At 40.8% G+C, this 21,436-nt stretch overlaps 1 protein-coding gene across 1 annotated transcript in view; it reads left to right on the forward strand.

Annotated features, from left to right (window-relative positions):
* Positions 1-21,436, forward strand: part of LOC121276861 (ADAMTS-like protein 1) — a 572,059-nt gene that overhangs the window by 298,924 nt on the left and 251,699 nt on the right. The gene's annotated exons all lie outside the window — the stretch shown is intronic.

Consider the following 21,436-nt stretch of genomic DNA (forward strand, 5'->3'; position numbering starts at 1 on the left):
AACTGCGGATGCTGGAAATCCAAAACAAAAACAGAATTACCTGGGAAAACTCAGCAGGTCTGGCAGCATCGGCGGAGAAGAAAAGAGTTGACGTTTCGAGTCCTCATGACCCTTCAACAGAACTGGGTGAATCCAAGGAGAGGGGTGAAATATAAGCTGGTTTAAGGTGGGGGGACGGGGGGGCGGTGGTGTGGTGGTGGGTTGGGTTGGGGGAGAGAAGTGGAGGGGGGTGATGTGGTTGTAGGGACAAGCAAGCAGTGATAGGAGCAGATAATCAAAAGATGTCACAGACAAAAGAACACAGAGGTGTTGAAGTTGGTGATATTATCTAAACGAATGTGCTAATTAAGATTGGATGGTAGGGCACTCAAAGTACAGCTCTAGTGGGGGTGGGGGGGCATAAAAGATTTAAAAATAATGGAAATAGATGGGAAAAGAAAAATCTATATAAATTATTGGAAAAAAACAAAAGGAAGGGGGGAAGAAACAGAAAGGGGGTGGGGATGTTCAAGTTCTAAAGTTGTTGAATTCAATATTTAGTCCGGAAGGCTGTAAAGTGCCTAGTCGGAAGATGAGCTGCTGTTCCTCCAGTTTGTGTTGGGCTTCACTGGAACAATGCAGTAAGCCAAGGACAGACATGTGGGCAAGAGAGCAGGGTGGAGTGTTAAAATGGTAAGCGACAGGGAGGTTTGGGTCATTCTTGCGGACAGACCGCAGGTGTTCTGCAAAGCGGTCGCCCAGTTTACGTTTGGTCTCTCCAATGTAGAGGAGACCGCATTGGGAGCAACGAATGCAGTAGACTAAGTTGGGGGAAATGCAAGTGAAATGCTGCTTCACTTGAAAGGAGTGTTTGAGCCCTTGAACGGTGAGGAGAGAGGAAGTGAAGGGGCAGGTGTTGCATCTTTTGCGTGGGCATGGGGAGGTGCCATAGGTGGAGGTTGAGGAGTAGGGGGTGATGGAGGAGTGGACCAGGGTGTCCCGGAGGGAACAATCCCTACGGAATGCCGACAGGGGGGTTGAAGGGAAGATGTGTTTGGTGGTGGCATCATGCCGGAGTTGGCGGAAATGGCGGAGGATGATCCTTTGAATGTGGAGGCTGGTGGGGTGATAAGTGAGGACAAGGGGGACCCTATCATGTTTCTGGGAGGGAGGAGAAGGCATGAGGGCGGATGCGCAGGAGATGGGCCGGACACGGTTGAGGACCCTATCAACAACCGTGGGTGGAAAACCTCGGTTAAGGAAGAAGGAGGACATGTCAGAGGAACTGCTTTTGAAGGTAGCATCATCAGAACAGATGCGACGGAGGCGAAGGAACTGAGAGAATGGGATGGAGTTCTTACAGGAAGCGGGGTGTGAGGAGCTGTAGTCAAGGTAGCTGTGGGAGTCGGTTGGCTTGTAATGGATATTGGTGGACAGTCTATCACCAGAGATTGTGATAGAGAGGTCAAGGAAGGGAAGGGTCAGAGATGGACCATGTGAAAATGATGGAGGGGTGGAGATTGGAAGCAAAATTAATAAATTTTTCCAAGTCCCGACGAGAGCATGAAGCAGCACCGAAGTAATCATCGATGTACTGGAGAAAAAGTTGTGGAAGGGGGCCGGAGTAGGACTGGAACAAGGAATGTTCCACATACCCCATAAAGAGACAGGCATAGCTGGGGCCCATGCGGGTACCCATAGCCACACCTTTTATTCGGAGGAAGTGAGAGGAGTTGAAGGAGAAATTGTTCAGTGTGAGAACAAGTTCAGCCAGACGGAGGAGAGTAGTGGTGGATGGGGATTGTTCGGGCCTCTGTTCGAGGAAGAAGCTAAGGCCCCTCAGACCATCCTGGTTGGAGATGGAGGTGTAGAGGGATTGGACGTCCATGGTGAAGAGGAAGTGCTTGGGGCCAGGGAACTGGAAATTATTGATGTGATGTAAGGTGTCAGAGGAATCACGGATGTAGGTGGGAAGGGACTGGACAAGGGGAGAGAGAAGGGAGTCAAGATAACTATAAATGAGTTCAGTGGGGCAGGAGCAAGCTGACACAGTCGGTCTACCCTTTTGTATCTTGGGTTTCATACAGATGGATTGAAAGTAGCCACTGTGCTTCAATGAAATACATTTGGCCTGCTACAAGCCTGGACAAATTAGTTGTGGGCGGGTTAAGCCCATAAAATCCTCCTGTATTGGGAACAATTGGCAATGTAAGAAGGAGTAGGTGAGAAGAATTAGAAATGGCACTTTGCTTAAGTGCAGAATGCTATTTTTACACTGACACACTTGTTAAACAGAAAGAGAGGAGGCATTATTTACATGTAAAGATGTTGGGAATTCTTTGTGTTGCCACAGGGCACCTACATTCAAAATATATTCTCTGACATAAGCAAGCAAACTGTTGGATATTGAACATATTGTAACATGTGACATTTAGTTGAAGCTCCCTATTTATTCTCTGTAAGCTAGCATTGCCAGGAAATATACAGATGTAGTTACTGACTGCCCATTCCCAATGTCACAGACTGGTATGTAGGATCATTGCAGGTGAAACTTACTGCCTTACAGAAATATTTCTATCATATGTTTTCCTTTAATTTCCATGAAACAGGCTGAGTTATAAATTGTTTATGTTTTTAAAGGTGATGAAAACTTGGTGGAACTACTAGCCCAAACTACAAATACTTTAATTTTGTTAAATTGTTTAGAAAACTTCAAAACCTTCATTGTGAATTTATTAATGAGGATCATATACGATTACACATCTTACTGCTGCTGAAGATTGTTTCCAAATGTATAATATTAAGAAGTATCAGCTTCCACTGGGCTCAGACTTACCATATGCAAGGTGCCAGCAGCCCCCTCCACCAAGTGAACAGCAATCCCTCCAGTGAACTATCTGCTCTTTAGTAATAATTAAAATCCATATTTCAGCAGTAGCAGCTTCTGTACTCAAGTGATTCAGAGAATACACAACTTTATATCCACATTGGTTTTTTCAACAAAATGATCTATTATTAAGATTTTATGTAGCGCTGCTCACAGTGAGTGATCCACTCTCTGACACCCCCTGTGTCCTCACCCATCGATACCCCCTCCAACTACCCTCTGACCCCTCCTCCGGCAACACATTTCCTGACACCCCTCCCCTCCTCTCCCTCTATCTGATATTTGTTCCCTCAATTTGTGTTTGTGACTTTGTTGCGGGTCATTGTTTTGTTTTGCGTTCAGTCTGTTTTATTCACTCTGTTGTGGTGTCAGTGTCTTGTGTACTTGTCTGCAGTAATTCATGTGGACACGCAGGCTTTCGTCTTATAAGCTGAATCATACATCCAATGTTTGTCTCCATCTGTGCTATTGTCGAGTTTATTTTAGTGTCTGTGTGCAAGGTTCATTTTGTTGATGATAAATACATTGTAAAGAATTATTGATTTCTTTCTCTGAAGTTCTATTTAGCTTTGTAGGATCTCTGTAATTTTTAAAATGAATTCCTTTCAGTGTGATGATTTGTTTTTGTCTACATTTTACCCCTTTTACACGTCTATGTCTGCTGGCGTCTTGATAGCTGAAAAAATAATTAAGGAAACAGAAGCTGAGATGAAAGTTGAATAAGCAATGAGAGTGAGACGGGCAAGAAGAAAAGACAAGGCTGGAGGAGAAAGGCAAATGAGTGGGGCAATTAAATTTAAAAAATAAAGGGAGGGTAAGAAAGATATCACGGTGAAAGAGGAGCAAGATAAATGGCAGAATCAGGATGACAGAGAAGAGCAATGTCAGCAGAGAGGCTACGAGAAAGAAGGGTTGTTGTGGAGAAGAAAGGACTGGGAGAGGGGGGGTAACAAAAGAGAATGGGAAGTTTAAAACTACATTGTGACAGCAATCCCCATTACCAATGAGTTTCAATCATAAAATCTTAATATAAAAGTATTATCAAAGATCATGACAACAGTGATAAAATGTGGACAACTACACGAGACTTTAACAACAACAATATGTATATATACATCCTCCCCCACATTGAGTCCTGTTCATCCATCAGCCTTTTGTTTGCTGACTTACATTAGTTATATTAGTTATTTATTACCTACATTAGTTCCTGGTCCCCCCAACACCTCAAATCTAAAAATAATATTTTTTGTGTTTAAATCGCATTATGGCCTATTCCTCACTGTGTCTGGAATCTCTTCCAACTGCACAGGGCCCCTTGTCTGTCCACTGGTGACCATGTCCCAAGTTCTGTAACTCCCTCCCTAAACTCCTCCAGCTCTCCCCCTCCTTTAACACTCCCTCTTTGAGCGAGCCTTTGGTTACCACTCTAATTTTGGCATGGCTTCTGCACCTGTCAAGCATCTTGGGGTATTTTTCAACCTTAAAGATAATGTAAGTTGTTTACCTATAATATCAAGTCTGATTGAGATTAGTTATTAAGTCTTAATCATGCTGCCATAAGTTTAAAAAAATCAACCTTCATGCATGAACAGATGTATATTCCAAGTTTCATAATTCTATTCCATTTATTCCTAAGTAGCCCTAACTTGAAAGGAAATTATTAACCAGTTTCTTCTACACAGCAAGTTGTCAGTGTAACTTTTAGCAGGATCGTTTAGCAAATGTTGTCTGGTCACAGAATCACATCTAATGTTAGACTCTGTGTTTTGAGTTTTGCAAGCACAGACTGTGATAAGCAGAATGTCTTTTTGCCTTATTGGCAGCATCCTGTTAGTGGTGAACACCACTCCTGTTGCTACTGCATAGTAGCAGTATGAAACAGCTAGCTTCACCTGGTGCTCAAATTTTTGAGACACCTTACCCTTCCAAAGGTAATGTGAGGTAGACTAGGTAGACTTTTCAGGACTGAAAGTGCCTATCACACATGAGTAATGTGGTATATGAATTTCAGTGGTGGTCTGATGTCAGGTATGTAGATCATGCGTCCCAGCGACTGGTGGATCATAATACAGCACGTCCCTTTGGCTGTACACACCAGGAAAAGGACTGACCATAGCCAACCAGCCTGTGCTTGCAAAACTCAAAACACAGTGTCTAACATTAGATGTGATTCTGCAATTGGACAACACTTGCTAAACAATCCTGATAAGAATTATATTGACAACCAATTTAAGATTATCGGTCAGGCCCACAGTGCGACTCACTTATGCATGCTAGAAGCCACACATATTCACACACAGGGCTGCCCTTTGCAGAGAGAAGGAGCATGTCCATGCATTGTGCCTTTGTTAACTAAAAAAATGCTTGGGGGACAGCCATTCCATGGTTCATTCCCCATAGCAGTGTCTTGATCAATCAGAGTCCACCTGCCTGGTTTGAATTTAAACAAAAGCTTGGCAGTTAACTGTACCCTGTTGTATTCTCCATGGTAACACCTCCACTTGCCAACCAATCAGTACTCCGTTCTCAGTTTCTTCTGAATTGTCTGTTGGATTTCTTGGTGACTATTTTATATCATATTAATGTCCTATAGTTTTGCTCTTATGTTTTCTCTGTATCCACTCCATCAAAACCTTTCATAATTTTAAAGACCTCTTTTCAGTCATCCCTCAGTCACCTTTATTTAAGAGAAAAGAGACTCAGCCAGTAAATTCTTCCCTGATATGTACATCCATGCATTTCTTGTATCATCCTTGTAATTCTTCTTTGCACCCTCTCCAGTGCCTCCATTTCCTTTTTATAATATGATGACCAGAACTGCACACAGTGCTCCAAATCTGGTCTAGTGAAAGTTCAATACAAGTTTAATATAACTTCCCTACTTTTCAATTCTATCCCTCTAGAAATAAAGTCTAGTGCTTGGTTTGTTTTTTTATGGCCTCGTTAACCTGTAGCATGACTTTTAGTGATGATAGGTATGAGAGGTTTTCTGTATTAGGATGTATATCTGATGAGAGGATGAAAGAATGAATTTCAAGCATGAGTTTATGACTAGACACTTGGGAAAGAGCAAACCACTGAGAGACTAAAACATTACAATTTTACACAATTTATTCTTACATTTCTATATAATTCACAAATGTGATCTGTGTTATTAGTCAATGAACATGTTCACCAAACATTTTTTTCTAAGTGGATGGAAGACTACTTCAAAGGAGGACAAATATTTTGGTAGCAGCCTCTTGTTTCATTGACTTCCTCTTGAATATAGATTTTTTCTTTGCCCTGAAATATTTCAGCTGTTATATGCTGTTTTAAGGCCGGTGATAAATTCTCACAGTGCTTCATTCAGACAAAGATCTAATTCAGTTCTTTGTTTTTCCACCATTCTTTGAGGTGATGGTATTGAATTAAGAATGATGACTAACTGTTAATAGCACCCAGCACACTGGCGCATTGGTACTGAATTGTTGGTGCGGTACTAAAGCAAATGTGTGAACATTAATAGCAGGTTTTTCTTTATAACAAGACATAGAGCAGGAACAGGGTAAACAATGCAGGTCAGAACTGGATAATTTATTTCAATTAGAATAATCAGATTTAAAATGAACTACTTTCTCCACACTAGGGAAGTCAGCTGTAGAAGGGCATGAATGAACAAAAATTGAGCCTTGCTCCACCTATTTTCTGGGTGCAGATCGTGGCTGAAGAGCATCAACTTCATGGTGCGAACCATTGTGCCCCAAGGGCTCCTGAAATACATCCAACTCCATCAGACATTCTGCTGTGCAGACACAACTCATCAGAATAGAAAATTCATGCAAAGTCCAAATATTGGGCAGAATTGTCCACAGCATCTCCTGCATTCCATGATGCTCCCTAAGTTGTACTCTTCTACTCAATGATAAAGTTCATAAAGGTTGCAAATGTCATGATCAACTTACGCTGTGCAGCAGGACTCATTCTTTTGAGGTTGGGTTAAAGACATATTGCTAGAGTGAAGCAAAGGGTGCTTTTTGCTGTCTGGCTGGAAGATTCATGCTGGTAGTGCTTGCTGTGCACCCTGGCTGTCATAAGAAACTAAGTAAGATCAGGAGTAGAATATACAGACTGCCGAGCTTGCTCTGCCATTCAATATGATCATGACTGATCTTCAACTCCATTTTTCTTGCATGTTCGCCATATCACTCGATTCCCTGAGAGACCAAAAATCTGTCTGACTCAGTGTTGTAGGGTGGCTGAGTTGTACTATTAATGATAGAGTGATCCACAGACATTTGTTGGGTGGAAACATTAAGTTTACTTACAATATACTCAGCAGCAACTACACATGTGCTTTCAACTCCAACTCTATCTCTACACAAACTCCTGGGGTAGCGCACACTACTCTCCTATTGGTTACTACAGATCATGTGATCTTGCCTAACAAATATTATTCTTAAAGGTACATTGCACACTAAATAAAACCATAATTTTTTCATTCAGCCTTAAATATAGTCAATGACTGAGCATCCACAACCCTCTGAGATAGAGAATTCCAAAGATTCACAGCCCTTTGAGTGAAGAAATTTCTCTTCATCTCAATCTTAAATGATCAGTCCCTTATCCCGAGACTGTGTCCCCATGTTCTCAATTACCTAGCCAGGAAAAACAACCACATAGTATCTATCCTGTCAAGCCCCTTCAGATTCTTGTATGTTTTAATGAGATCACTTCTCATTCTTCCAAACCCCAGAGAGTATAGGCCCAATTTATTCAGTCTGTCATTGTAGAACAACCCTCTCACCCCCGGGACCAATCTAGTGATCCTTCGCAGTATTGCTGCCAATGCAAACATATCTTCCTTAAATATGGAGATTGACACAACACGCAGCATTCCAGGTATCATCTCACCAAAGCCCTTTACATACATAGCAAGGCTCCTTTATCTTGTACTCCACTCGCCTTGCAATAGAGGCCAACATGCCACTTACCTTTCTAATTGCTTGCTGCACCTGTGTGCTAACTGTGTGTTCCTTGAACATGTACACCCAAGTCCCTTTGAACATCAACTTTTACAAGTTTCACAACTTTTACAAAATATTCTGCTCTCTATTCTTACAATCAAAGTGAATAACCTCACATTTCCCAACATTATGCTCCTTCAGCCATCTTGTTGCCCATTCACTGAACCTGTCTATTTCCTTGCTTAGTAGTACAGAACTTCAGTATTTCTGAAAAAAGAGACATGCTGTTGAAGCTTTTCATCTTGCACTCATCAGGAAACACACAAGAATGCCAAATTTCAAAGGGAGCAACAATTTATGCTGCATGAGAAAAGGATGCTGATTGGTTGGCAAGTGGACTCTGGTCAAGGCATTGTCATGGAGCATGCACCAGGGAATTATTATGCACCATGCTTTTGTTTAATTCAAAAAAGTGCCACACCTGACTATCTTTTAGAACCCTAGGGTATAGGCCATCAGATTTGTCAGGTTTTAGTCCCTCAAACTTCTCCAATTCTTTTACTTTGCTGACATTAATTACCCTAATTTTCTCACTCGCTTTTGCTCTTAGGTTACCCTCTATTTCAGGTATGTAACTTATGTCTTTTACTGTGAAGCTGGGCACAAAATATTTGTTCAATGGCCCTTCCATCTCCTTATTCCCAATGATAATTTCTTCTGTATCTGTTTCTAAGGGACCAGCATTTACTTTAGCTACTCTCTTCCTTTTTATATACTTATAAAAGCTCTTACAATCTGTTTTTTTTAAATTCCTAGCTAGTTTACTCTCATATTCTATATTTCCCCTTTTTTATCAACTTTTTGGTGGCCCTCTGCTGGTTTCTAAAACACTCCCAATCCTCAGACTTGCGAGTATTCTTTGCAAGATTATAAACCTTTTTATTTTAATCTAATACTATCCTTAAACTCCTTAGTGAACCACAAATGGAGCTTTCTGGGTGAGTTTTGCTTTTCAGTGGAATATATTTTATTAAATATTTTGAATTGTTTCTTTACATGTTTTCCCACTATTTATTCATCACCAAATCTTTAAGTCTGGTTACACAATCAACCTTAGACAGTTTTCCCTGCACACCTATGTAATTGGCTTTGTTTAAGTTTAAAATTCCTGTTTGGGACTCATATGTCACTCTCGAACTTAATATGGAATTCAATTGTATTATGATCATTATTTCCCAATGATCTTTTACTATGAGATTACTAATTAACCCTGCATCATTACTGTCATGCCCAATAAAGGCACGAAGATATTACAATTTTTAAAGCTCTATTTTAAAACGGAGATAACAGCTTTTAAGATGACTAGTGACTGATCATGTGACTTTGGCAATATCAGCTCTAGACAGACCTGAAAATCAAACAAATGCTTAATTAAAATATGCGCAATCATGCTACTTGTGAAATGCACAAGTCCCTTTGTTAAGGATGAACTGTCGACAGAACAAGACAATCAGAAGCTGTTCAGAGCAAAATAAAAACAAAAATACCTGGAAAGACTCAGCAGGTCTGACAGCATCTGTGGAGAGAGAAACAGTTAACTTTCCGCATCCACATGATTCCTCTTCAGAGCTCTGAAGTAGAGTCATGTGGACTTGAAGCGTTAAGTTAACTCATCCAGGCAAGTGGCGAGTATTCCATCACACTCCTGACTTGTGCCTTGTAGATGGTGGACAGGCTTTGGGGAGTCAGAAGGTGAGTTACTCGCTGCAGGATTCCTAGCCTCTGACCTGCTCTTGTAGCCCCAGTATTTATGTGGCTAGTCCAGTTCAATTTCTGGTCAATGGTAACCCCCAGGATGTTGGTAGTGGGGGATTCAGTGATGGTAATGACATTGAATGTCGGGGCAATGGTTAGATTCTCCCTTGTTGGAGATTGTCATTGCCTGGCACTTGTGTGATACGAATGTTACTTTCTACTTGTCAGCCCAAGCCTGGACATTGTACAGAACAAAAACAGAATTACCTGGAAAACTCAGCAGGTCTGTCAGCATTGGTAGAGAAGAAAAGAGTTGACGTTTCGAGTCCTCATGACCCTTCAACAGAACTAGGTGAATTCAAGAAGAGGGGTGAAATATAAGTTGGTTTAAGGTGGGGGCGGGGGGGTGGGGGTGCGATGGGAGGTTGGGTGTGGGGAGAGGAGTGGAGGGGGTGGTGTGGTTGTAGGGACAAGCAAGCAGTGATAGGAGCAGATAATCAAAAGATGTCACAGATAAAAGAACAAAAGAACAAAGAGGTGTTGAAGTTGGTGATATTATCTAAATGAATGTGCTAATTAAGAATGGATGGTAGGGCACTCAAGGTATAGCTCTAGCGGGGGTGGGGGGGGGCATAAAAGATTTAAAAATAATGGAAATAGATGGGAAAAGAAAAATCTATATAAATTATTGGAAAAAACAAAAGGAAGGGGGGAAGAAACAGAAAGGGGGTGGGGATGGAGGAGGGAGTTCAAGACCTAAAGTTGTTGTCCAGGTCTTGCTGCGTTTGGACATGGGCTGCTTCAGTATCTGAGGAGTCGCGAATGATACTGAACATTGTGCAATCATCAGTGAACATGTAGTCTTTGGAATTTGCTTTTTAATTTATTCCTTGTTAAGTGGGAATGCTGATAGCCTCACCATTATTATCATGGCAAAATACGAGGTAATGTTTCATCCCTACAACTTCTGGAGGTCTCTGTACTCCTCTATTTCTGGCCTCTTGAATATCCCTGATTTCAATCGCTTCATCATTGGCAGGCCTGCCTCTGCTGCCTAGGCCCTAAGCTCAGGAATTCCCTCCCTCAACCTCTCCACCTCACCCTCAGCCCTTAAGATTTTCCTTAAAACCTACCTTTTGCCTAAACTTTTGGTCACTTATCTTAATATCTCCCTATTTGGCTCAGTGTAAAATCTGAGTGATTATGCACTGTGAAGCACCTTGGGGTATTTTACCACATTAAAGATGCTACGTAAATGCAAGTTGCTGTTGTTAGACAGTGTTATGTTGAATTGATCCACAGCCTTAGCCCCTTTTCTAAGTCAGAGATATTGGTTGCCATGGATTTGCCTTCATCACGCTTCTGTGTAGATCTACTAACAAACTTGTATTTTCTGCATGTGCGGATGCACAGGGCTTGCTTGTTAGATGTTGGATGTGTTACTCTATTGTAATTTTTAAAAGGGTTTTGCTATAACTATCAGGTTAGACAGGGGGGGAAGTGGCAAGAGTAGGGTGGGCAAAAGTGCTAGAGTTCAAACCCCAAGTTAAGCAGCAATTCCTATTGCCTTGTGTACAAAAAATGGATAGGCATTGTTACTGAGGTGAGATATATAAAGCAGGTCTCAGAATCCACTTCAACACTGAGTTAATAAAGAATCCAGATGAACATTAGCTTCCAGGAAAAAGCTGATCTCCCTTTGCCAGTACTGGGGGGTTTTGTGGTGAAATGCTAAGTACGTATTAACTACACGTGGGTTTTATATAGTTATAATATACTGCCTGTCGAGTAACCTAAACTTTGCTGTAAAGCTATAAATTTTTGGCTTAACGTACAATACTGTACAGGCAGCCAGTTCTCTAAACCTTGGGAAAACCCTGTTTTTTTCGCAATGGAATGAAAATAAATTCAGTATTTGTATAGAATTATACTCCTGAGCTATGATTTCAAGCATGAGTGAAAGAGTGATGCACTGTGATGTTATCTACAGATTTAAATACACTAGCTACTTTAGATTTTTAAAAGATTTAAAGAAGCATTTTTCTCAGTCGCATCACCCTCCACACCTTGAAAGGTTTTCACATTTCTCTCAAAAAATAAAATACACAAGTGACAGTGACATTTGCATTAAATAAAATGTACCATTCACTTTCAAGGGTGAAAGAAACCCAATGCATTCATTCATATATGCAGCAGATTGATCAAAAAATAATTGTTAGTTCCGATTTCACCCATCCTCTCATACCAAGGTACAGCCCCATTGATACCAGAATGTACGCCTCTGATACCAGGGTTCACACTCTCTGAAACCAGGGTTCACACTCTCTGATACCAGGGTACACATCTCTGATACCAAGGTGCACATTCTCTGATACCAGGGTGCACACTCTCACATAGCAGGGTACACACCCTCTGAAATCACAGTACACACTTTTTGATATGAAGGCGCATGCCCTCTGATGCCAGGATACACACTCTCTGATACCAGGGTACACACTCTCTGAAAGCAGGGTACACATCCTCTGATGCCAGGATACACACTCTCTGATACCAGGGTACACACTCTCTGAAACCAGGGTACACGTCCTTTGATACCAGGGTGCACAGTCTCTGATACCAGGGTTCATACTCTCTCATACCAGGTTACACAATTTCTGATACTAGGGTACACACCCCCTGATACCAGGGTACACACTCTCTCATACCGGGGTACACACCCCCTGATACCATGGTATATGCCCTCTGATACCAGGGTGCACATTCTCTGATACTAGAGTATTCACACTCTAGAAACAGGGTACACACCCCCGATACCAGGGTACATGCCCCTGATAGCAGGGTACATGCCCCTGATAGCAGGTAACTCATTCTCTGATTCTAGGGTTCACACTCCCATACCATACTCTGACACTTCCCTCGAATTGCTGATTTTGATCTTTGAGTCTTACGTATAATGGTATTTTCCTTCTGGGGAAATTGCAACCATTCTGGTATTGATCCTTGTGCTTTATGCAGCCTGGATTCGAAACAGAAATCCTGGCCAATGCTTGACTCTTCCTGCTAGTGGCAAAGCACCACCAGAGGGCATTCCCTTGGTCACTCCAACAGGCATTTGTTCCGAATGGAACTGGGTTCAACCTGGTTTGGAATGTGTGGAATATTTCCAACTGAGTTACAGAGAGATATCAACACAATTTTAATTATGGAGTGACACTGGGAATATGATTGGACCCATGTCTGTTTGGTTCAGATTAAATGACAAAAAGGAATTCATTAAGCATGGATGTTTGATATTTGTACTTTTTAAGTGCGTATCATATTCCACACTGCCTGCTAATTATGGTGGATGAATGTAGGACCAAGCATTTATGTTGGATGAAAAAAAATGCATTTTCTGTGAGTGAGAGTTAGATCTTAGCTGTAATTCCAGATTCTTTCTCCATTCTCATATTTTCAGCTCCATCTTACTGCCTATTCAGAACATTTACAAAAACAAAATTGATTTGGACATGTGGGAGTGATTTTTTTTTCAATTATTGTTTCCTGCTTTTCCCCAAATGCTGTTTGAGAAGGTGCTGACAGCTCTCTGATACTTTGTGTTTCATGTGACAATTGGGAATGTGTGTGAGGGTCAGCACAACTGAGTCCCATTCTGCCCTCACCTGAGAATGAGGAGTCACTGGACAGTGATCACAGGAGAAACTGCCTCATCTCTCTCCTCTGTACCCCATCTTGTTGCACCTTCACAGCTTATGGTGCAGATCTTCCTTTTCTCACTGGCACAGCCTCACCCTCTGAGTAAATTGTAATCTGAGCTGTTTTATATTTATCCAGTTCATCATTATTTTCTTAAAGAAAAAAATTCAGACTATGTAATTTAAATATTCTGCTCTCAGATTAGGCTTAGTGTTATGCTTTTTTAAGGTTGATATTGACTCAATTTTGAAACTGTCAGTTAACAGTGTGGATTCATTTCTGTTTCAGTAATACTTTGATGAAATGCGTTGCAGGGACTGATTATTTATTGTTAGGAAGTTTAATAAAGTGCAGCTGTTCAGCCCACTATTAGCACTGTGTCATTTGGTAAAAACAGCTAAGGGCTACAGAGTCTGTACTTTAGAAAAACAAGGATCATTCATGAATTAAAATTACCAAGCAGCTTGTCCTGCGTGTGCTTCATTTATTCACATATGAACTGCAGTTCCTCTAGCTGTTTTGTTTTTAGGGACCTATATTTTTGTTATAAAGTCCACTGTTCCTAAGTGGTGTGAGACTGTACAGGGCTAAAGTTGCATGACCTGACGCCCAAGAAACTTAGAGCTGGATGGACATAAAAGGCACCAGGCATTGCAAACACGTCCCTGCATTCAGCTTGCATCATCGATTTGAGGGATATGTGTGGTTGCAGACATGAGAAACTAATTTATTTAAACTGCTTCTGACAGTTCAGACAAATGCAGAGGACAGGAGTTCATAGCTATATAATTATCAAATACAGAACAGTACAGATAAAGCTCCTGCTAAAGACCTGGGTCTTGCATCCAATGCATATATGGCAATGTTCACAATACACTGAAGGGTAATCTCCCCAGACTATATCAGTTGAAGTGTGACATTGGGTAAATGTGACACTTACTAGTTATCTGGGGGTTGTTCTCCTTGGAGGGAATATTGGGGTACAGCCTAACAGAACTATTCAAATTGTGTGGGGTTTTGACAGAGTAAATAAGTAAAATCTGTTTGCTCTGGTAAGTAACTCAGTACCAGAGGACACAAGTTTAAAATAATTAACAGAAGAACAAGAGGGGAAATGAGGAGTAATTCTTTCTCAGAGAGGTTTGTTAAGATCTGCAAAACTCATAGGGACCGAAGCTGAAAAGACGAGAATGAGGCCTGATTCACATTCACTTTGCTCATGGGTAATCTTTAACTCAGCCTGATTTCTGTGTGTCATGTATGGCTCAGTGAGTCCACTCTGAGTAAGAAGGTGGTGGGTGAGCACAAAAAAGAAAGCTGAAGCTGCAGTGCAGAGGGAGTGCTGCACTGCTGGAGGGCCACCTTTCAGATGAAATATTAAACTGAGGTCCCAACTGCATTCTCAGGTGATCCCATGGCATTATTTCAAAGAAGAGCAGGGGAGAGTTCCCTGGCCAATATTTATCGCTCAATCAATATCACAAAACAGATGATCTGGTCAGTATCACATTGCTGTTTGTGGGAGCTTGCTGTGCACAAATTAGTTGTTGGGTTTTCCACATTACAACAGTGATTACACTTCAAAAGCACTTTGTTGGCTGTAAAGCACATCGAAACATCCTGAGGTTGTGAAAGGCCCCATCTAAATGCAAGTCTTCCGTAATACTCTTGCATTAAATAAATCTTGTCTGTCTCAGTCTTGAAAAGTTCTATTAACCCCCAGTATCTACAACCTTTTGCAGAGTGAGTTCCAGATTTCCACAACGCTTTGTAGGAAGAGAATTTCCTGACATCATTCGTAAATGGATTTGCCCAACTTGTCCCCTCATCCGGGATTCTCCAGCAGAGGGAATTGTTTCTCTGCATCTACCTTATCAAATATCTTTAACATTTTAAACATCTCAATTCGATCACCCCTCAACCTTCCAAGGGAATACAAGCCTAGTTTATGCAACCTGTCCTCATTTAACCCATAACCCTGATGTCATTAGAATGAATCTGTGCTGTCCGCTCTCCAAGGCCAGCAGATCCAGTCTGAGATGTAGTGTCTAAAAGTGGATTGGGTCTGATCAAGGCGGAAGCATCATTTTCAGATTTTTCTATCCCAATGCTCTTGATTTAAAGACCAGCATTCCATTAGCCCTTTTGGTTTTTTTTTGTGTGTTGGTTTATTGGCTGTGTTGGTTTAATGGGTACATTGGTTTAATGACAATGTTGGATTCTTGGGAACCATTAACCTCTGCAGAGCATCTCCCAGTCTGCTGTAAATTCAGTGATAAATCCACAGAGAAAAATGATGTGAACAGTGTTTGCAGAAATTCAACCCCTGCTCCTTTTGTAACACCTTACGTAATATCTTTTGTGCCACGTACTCTGCATTTTTGGCAGCTATGTACCAAGATCCTTTGACATTACTCTGTTAAAACTGTGCTGGCATTGATAAGAGACCAACCACTCTGAAGCATTGACTTTGCACTACTCTCATTGCAAATTATATATAACATTCTGACATCCTGCTATACTGATACAAACCCAAGTTTTTAAAGTTAAAAGTTGAAGTTTAAAGCAAGCTCCTCACTTGAAGTTGCTGTTATTTTCTGGCTGTTTTTCTGGTGTTCACTTGTGGTCATTGATCATTTCCGATGCCATTAAACTTAACATCTGTTAATTACATACAGCCACACTGCAAAGGAGCAGAGTTAGCGGAGTAATAAACCACAAAGTCATTGTTTTCTTTCTCCTTGAAAGGGCCTAATTGTTCCCACACTCCCACTCACACAGGTTCCTAGCATCAAAGGGTCAAAGGCTTCAATTTCTTTCATTAAGTACTGTTCCACAGAAGGGTTCGATTACATTTTTAATCAACTACTTGACGCCAATAATCCTTTTCCATCTAACTGAACAATTATCCCAATTTGCTACTATTCTGAAGCAATCTATGTAACAGACCTTGTTGGAATTTGCCACCTCTTATTTTAATGTACCTTTGGGCAGAGATTGCTGCTGTACAAAGACTCTACTGGGTGAAGTGCTGTTAATTTACTGTGTGGATTAACAATGAAATACCAGCCCATGTTGCTTTGTCTACTTAGCCTGAGTTGGTAATTAAAGGTAACTGTTATTTCTTTTTACTAGTTTTCAAAATGTAAAAGAATTCAAATTTTTATTACATTTTTTAAAGTTGCAGATATTTCTGATGTTAAAGTAACAAACCACATTAACTGGAAGAAATGACAACTTTAGGAAGTTGCAGCCCTGCAAAACTCCCCTCCGATTATCTCCCATTATAATTAAATCAGAAAGACACAAACAGATGGTGAACAGTGTTTGTGTCCATCTTGATTAAAGGTACTCAGTCTGGGACAAAGGTTACTGTTCACAAGAGCCTAACTGGGTTGCACCCTCATCTACAGAATATTAAATTCAGATTCAGTTGAGTTAAGAGGTAAGTCTGGTGTGGAGCTGCACATCATAAAGAAAGGCCGTTTGAGAAAGGCTGAGAAATGAGCTTTTGCAGAGAGCTTGAACTTTGACCTTCCTTGAATTTATTTTTGTGAAAGTGAGCAGGGAAACAGTGTGGTACCACAAGGAGCACAATTCAGACCAACTTCAAGAGAACTTTACATAAGGATTTTATCTTTGTGTTGGGGAATGTTTTTCATTACCTGATGGCTCTAATTTTGCAAACTCACAGGCATGGTAATATAAACCACCTAAAGTCATTAAAGGGTTATGAAATTTGCATAGTGTTACAAAGTATTTACAGCACAGAAACAGGCCTTTCGGCCCAACAGATCCGTGCTGGAGTTTATGCTGCAGATCATTTAATTCCATTAATATAGTCTTCCATTTCTCTCTCATGTAATTATTATTATATTTATTATATAATATATAATATTATATATTATCATATACTTATTGTACTTAGCTCCCCATGAATGTCTTTAGACTATTCATCTCAACATTGCCTCTGATAGTGAGGTCCACATTCTATTCATTCTCTGAGTAAAGGAGTGGTTTCATTATTGGAATTATTATTGATTATCTTATATACATATGGCCCCTGCTTCTGGTTTTGCCCACTAGTGGAAACATCTTCTCTATGTCTATCCTGTCAAACATTTTCATAATTTTAAAGATGTCTATCAGGTCACCTCGGAATCTTCTCTTTTCTAGAGAAAAGAGGCCACAGCCTGTTCAATCTTTCCTGACAGGTATAACCACTCAATTCTGATATCATCCATGTAAATGTTTTTTGCATCTTCTCCTGTGCCTCTGTAATTCGGAGACTAGCACTATTCAAAATGCTCCAAATAAGTTCTAACCAAGGTTCTGTACAAGTTTGACACCAATTCCCTGCTCACCAATTTTATCCCTCAGGGAATAAAACCCAATGTTTTCTTTTATATATTTTAATGGTTGCTAATTTAGTGATTGATTGATATGTCTCTACCCCCGATCCCTCTGCTCCTTTTTCACATTTACGTACATATTTTCCAAGGTGTCTATGGACTCCTTATACTTTCTAATAAAATGTATTACCTCACATTTGACTGCATTGAAGTTCAATTGCACGATCATTCTGCAAGTTTATTAACATCTTTTTGTATCTTAACTACCTTCCCCAATTTTTTGTCATCCACAAATTCTGAAATTGTCTATCCAATTCCTGAGTCCAAATCTTTTATGCAAATTGTGAGGTTCATTGGTTCCAGCACTGAGCCGTATGTATCACACTGACCTGCCATTTGTCATTCTGAGTAACTACCTTAAACCCTTCCTCTCTGTTTTTCCTTCTGTAGCCGGCTTGTTATCAATTTTGCTACATATTCTGACTTCAGACTATGCAGTAGCATATCAAAGGCTTTTTGGGAATCCAAATATATTGCATCTACTGTATTAATTCTTGTTCTCATTTTGTTACATCTTCAAAGAATTTAAACAAGGTTTGCCAAGCATGATCTACCATTTGAAATCTTTGCTGGCTACTTTTTATTATACTTTCAGCTTCCAGATGTTTTTCTGTTGCTTTTTTGAGGAAGGAATCCATTATCATTCCTACCATTGGCATTAAGCTAACTGGTCTAAGTTTCCTGGACCTGTTCTATCTCCATTCTTCTTCCATTATGCACATCAGTGCAAAAGATAAGGCTGAAGTATTTGCAACCATCTTCAGGCAGATGTACCAAGTGGATGATCCATCTCGGCCTCCTCCTGGGGTCTCCAGCATCACAGATGCCAATCTTCAGCTAATTCAATTCTTCCACGTGATATCAAGAAACGGCTGAAGGTACTGGATACTGCAAAGGCTATGGGCCCAGATAACATTCTGCAATAATACTGAAGACTTGTGCTCCAGACCTATCTGCGCCCCTAGCCAAGCTGTTCCAGGACATCACTGCAGGAGCTCCTCAGGGTAGCATCCTAGGCCCAGCCATTTTCAGCTGCTTCATCAGTGACCTTCCCTCCATCATTAATTCAGAAGTGGGGACGTTCGCTGATGTTTGCACAACGTTCAACACTATTTGCGACTCCTCAAATACTGAAGCTGTTTGTGTCCGTATGCAGCAAGACCTGGACAGCATTCAGGGTTGGGCTGACAAGTGGCAAATAACATTCATGACACACAAATGCCAGGCAACAACTAATCCATTTCTTTGTTAATTTTTTTTTTGTTATGTTGGTTGAGAAATAAATATTGACCAAACACTGGAGGTATCTACCCTTCTCTTCTTCAAAATAGCAGTATGGGGATCTTTTACACCCACCCCAGCAGGTAGATTGGGCCTTCATTTAACATCTCCTCTGAAAGATGGCACCTCCAACAGTGCTCCCTTAGTACTGCACTGGAACGTTAGCCTTGCGTGCTATAAGATATAAGCTATTACCATGAGATAGCCACTCATAAATCTAACAGGGAATTGAGAAGAAACTTCTTTACCCAGAGGGTGGTGAGAATGTGGAACTTGCTACTAAAGGGAATGGTTGAGGTGAATAGTATAGATACATTTAAGGGGAAGCTGGATAAACACATGAGGGAGAGAGGAATAGAAGGATATGGAACATATCCACCACCATTCTGGGGGTTACCATTGGCCAGAAACTGAACCGGACTCGACATATAAATACTGTGGCTACAAGAGCAGATCAGAGGCTGGGAATTCTGCAGCGAGTAACTCACCTCCTGACTCCCCAAAGCTTGTCCACCATCTACAAGGCACAAGTCAGGAGTGTGATGGAATACTCTCCACTTGCCTGGATGAGTGCAGCTCCAACAACACTCAAGAAGCTTGAGACCATCCAGGACAAAGCAGCCCGCTTGATTGGCACCACATCCACAAACATTCACTCCCTCCACTACCGAAGCACAGTAGCAGCAGTGTGTATCATCTACAAGATGCGTTGCAGCAACTCCTTAAGGCTGCTTTGATAGCACCTTCCAAACCTGCAACCTCTACCATCTAGAAAGACAAGGGCAACAGATAGATGGGAACAGCACCATCTTCAATTTCCCCTCCAAGCCACTCACCATCCTGACTTAGATGACTTATCGCCATTCCTTCACTGTTGCTGGGTCAAAATCCTGGAACTCCCTTCATAACAGCACTGTGGGTGTACCTACACCACATGGACTGCAGTGGCTTAAGAAGGCAGCTCACTATCACCTTCTCAAGGGCAACTAAGGATGGGCAATAAATGCTAGCACAGCCAGCGAAGCCCACACTCCATGAAAGCGTAAAAAGAATTTAAGGGAGAGAAGAGGGTTCAGAAGTTTCAGGGGTGAAACAGGGGGGCATAATGAGAGAGAGGGAGAATGAAATAGATTAAAAGGCAGTTTTTTTCTAATTCAATTTAGAAAAGAGCTTACATTGAATATTAATTAATCTGATAGAGGGGAAGGGGCAGCAAAATGCCAGGACAGACAGGATTCAGATTTGTAATGGCTAATTGGCTGACTAATTGAAAGGGATGAAGTTGGGTTCACTGAAAGGAGTGAAAGGGTGGTATATTATGCCATGACATCACTAATGGGAAGATACTTTCGAGCAGGTCCATTAAATGCAATGGGGTCCATAACTCTCACCTAACCTTAACTGAAGTGAAGTTTCCTGACACTTACTGGGAAGTTGTGCAATGTAGAATATAATACTCCTGCATCTTTCAATGTAAATCACTACATGGATCTAGTTTAAGTGGAAGTTGAATCCACACCTTAGAATTATTGCTTTAAGAAAACTGGGCTTAAGTATGATTTACTGCCTGTATTAAGCTTTACATTTCACAGTACTGGCACTGACAGCTGTAAATTTATTGCATAGCCTCACACATTAGAAACTAGCGCAGTTTCACAATATGGCCCCTAATTGATGCAACCACTTTCCCAAAACACCAAATCTCTTTTCACAAAATACATAATTTCTGCTCAAATTAAAACGAATGGTGGATATTTAAATTATTGAAATCCTGACAGAAGTAATTGATGAATTGCTTGTAGCCATTATCCAGAGCAGAAAGCCTGGTCCACTTGGTGTTTATTTGGTGTCATATTTTATAAGGGTCCTGTGAAGCACCTTGGGACATTTTATTATGTTCAAGGTGCTATATAAATGTAAATACTTGCTGTTGTTGTTTATGATGAATGGGTGAAATGATGATATTTTCAGGTCTTAGAACAGCCAGTGCATGTATTTTCCATCACCCGTTGGATTATTGGACCCAAATGTATGGTTTAATTTAACAATGCCGTAGGGTAATGTAAAGTGGTACAAAACAAACACTAACAGTTTAATTGGATAATCACTGCACTACAGCTGTGTAGGTGAGAGAGTTATTGGAAAGTAGTATTCATTTTTAAAGGTTGAATATACAAGGCTGTGTTAATTTAAAATGTACTTGGCTGCATGTACAACACATTAAAACTTCACATAACAAAAATGTTTACTGCTCTCTCACCCAGAATGCAATTCTGGTCTTCCCACTCCCTCAGCCCAGAATGTTCTTTTTGCTAAAATTCACATCAGTAGAAATTACAACTGAGAAGAATGTCATTCAGTTAAAGTGATTTCATGTTAGCCTTTCCACAACAGAGAATAGTTCTCATCATTGTTATCAATCCTGTTTCCATCTTCCTTCATCCGCCTCCCCAACCTAATGTGAAATGTTGCTATAGGGC

Source organism: Carcharodon carcharias, chromosome 4 (genome assembly GCF_017639515.1).
Source record: "Carcharodon carcharias isolate sCarCar2 chromosome 4, sCarCar2.pri, whole genome shotgun sequence".
NCBI classification, from domain to species: domain Eukaryota; kingdom Metazoa; phylum Chordata; class Chondrichthyes; order Lamniformes; family Lamnidae; genus Carcharodon; species Carcharodon carcharias.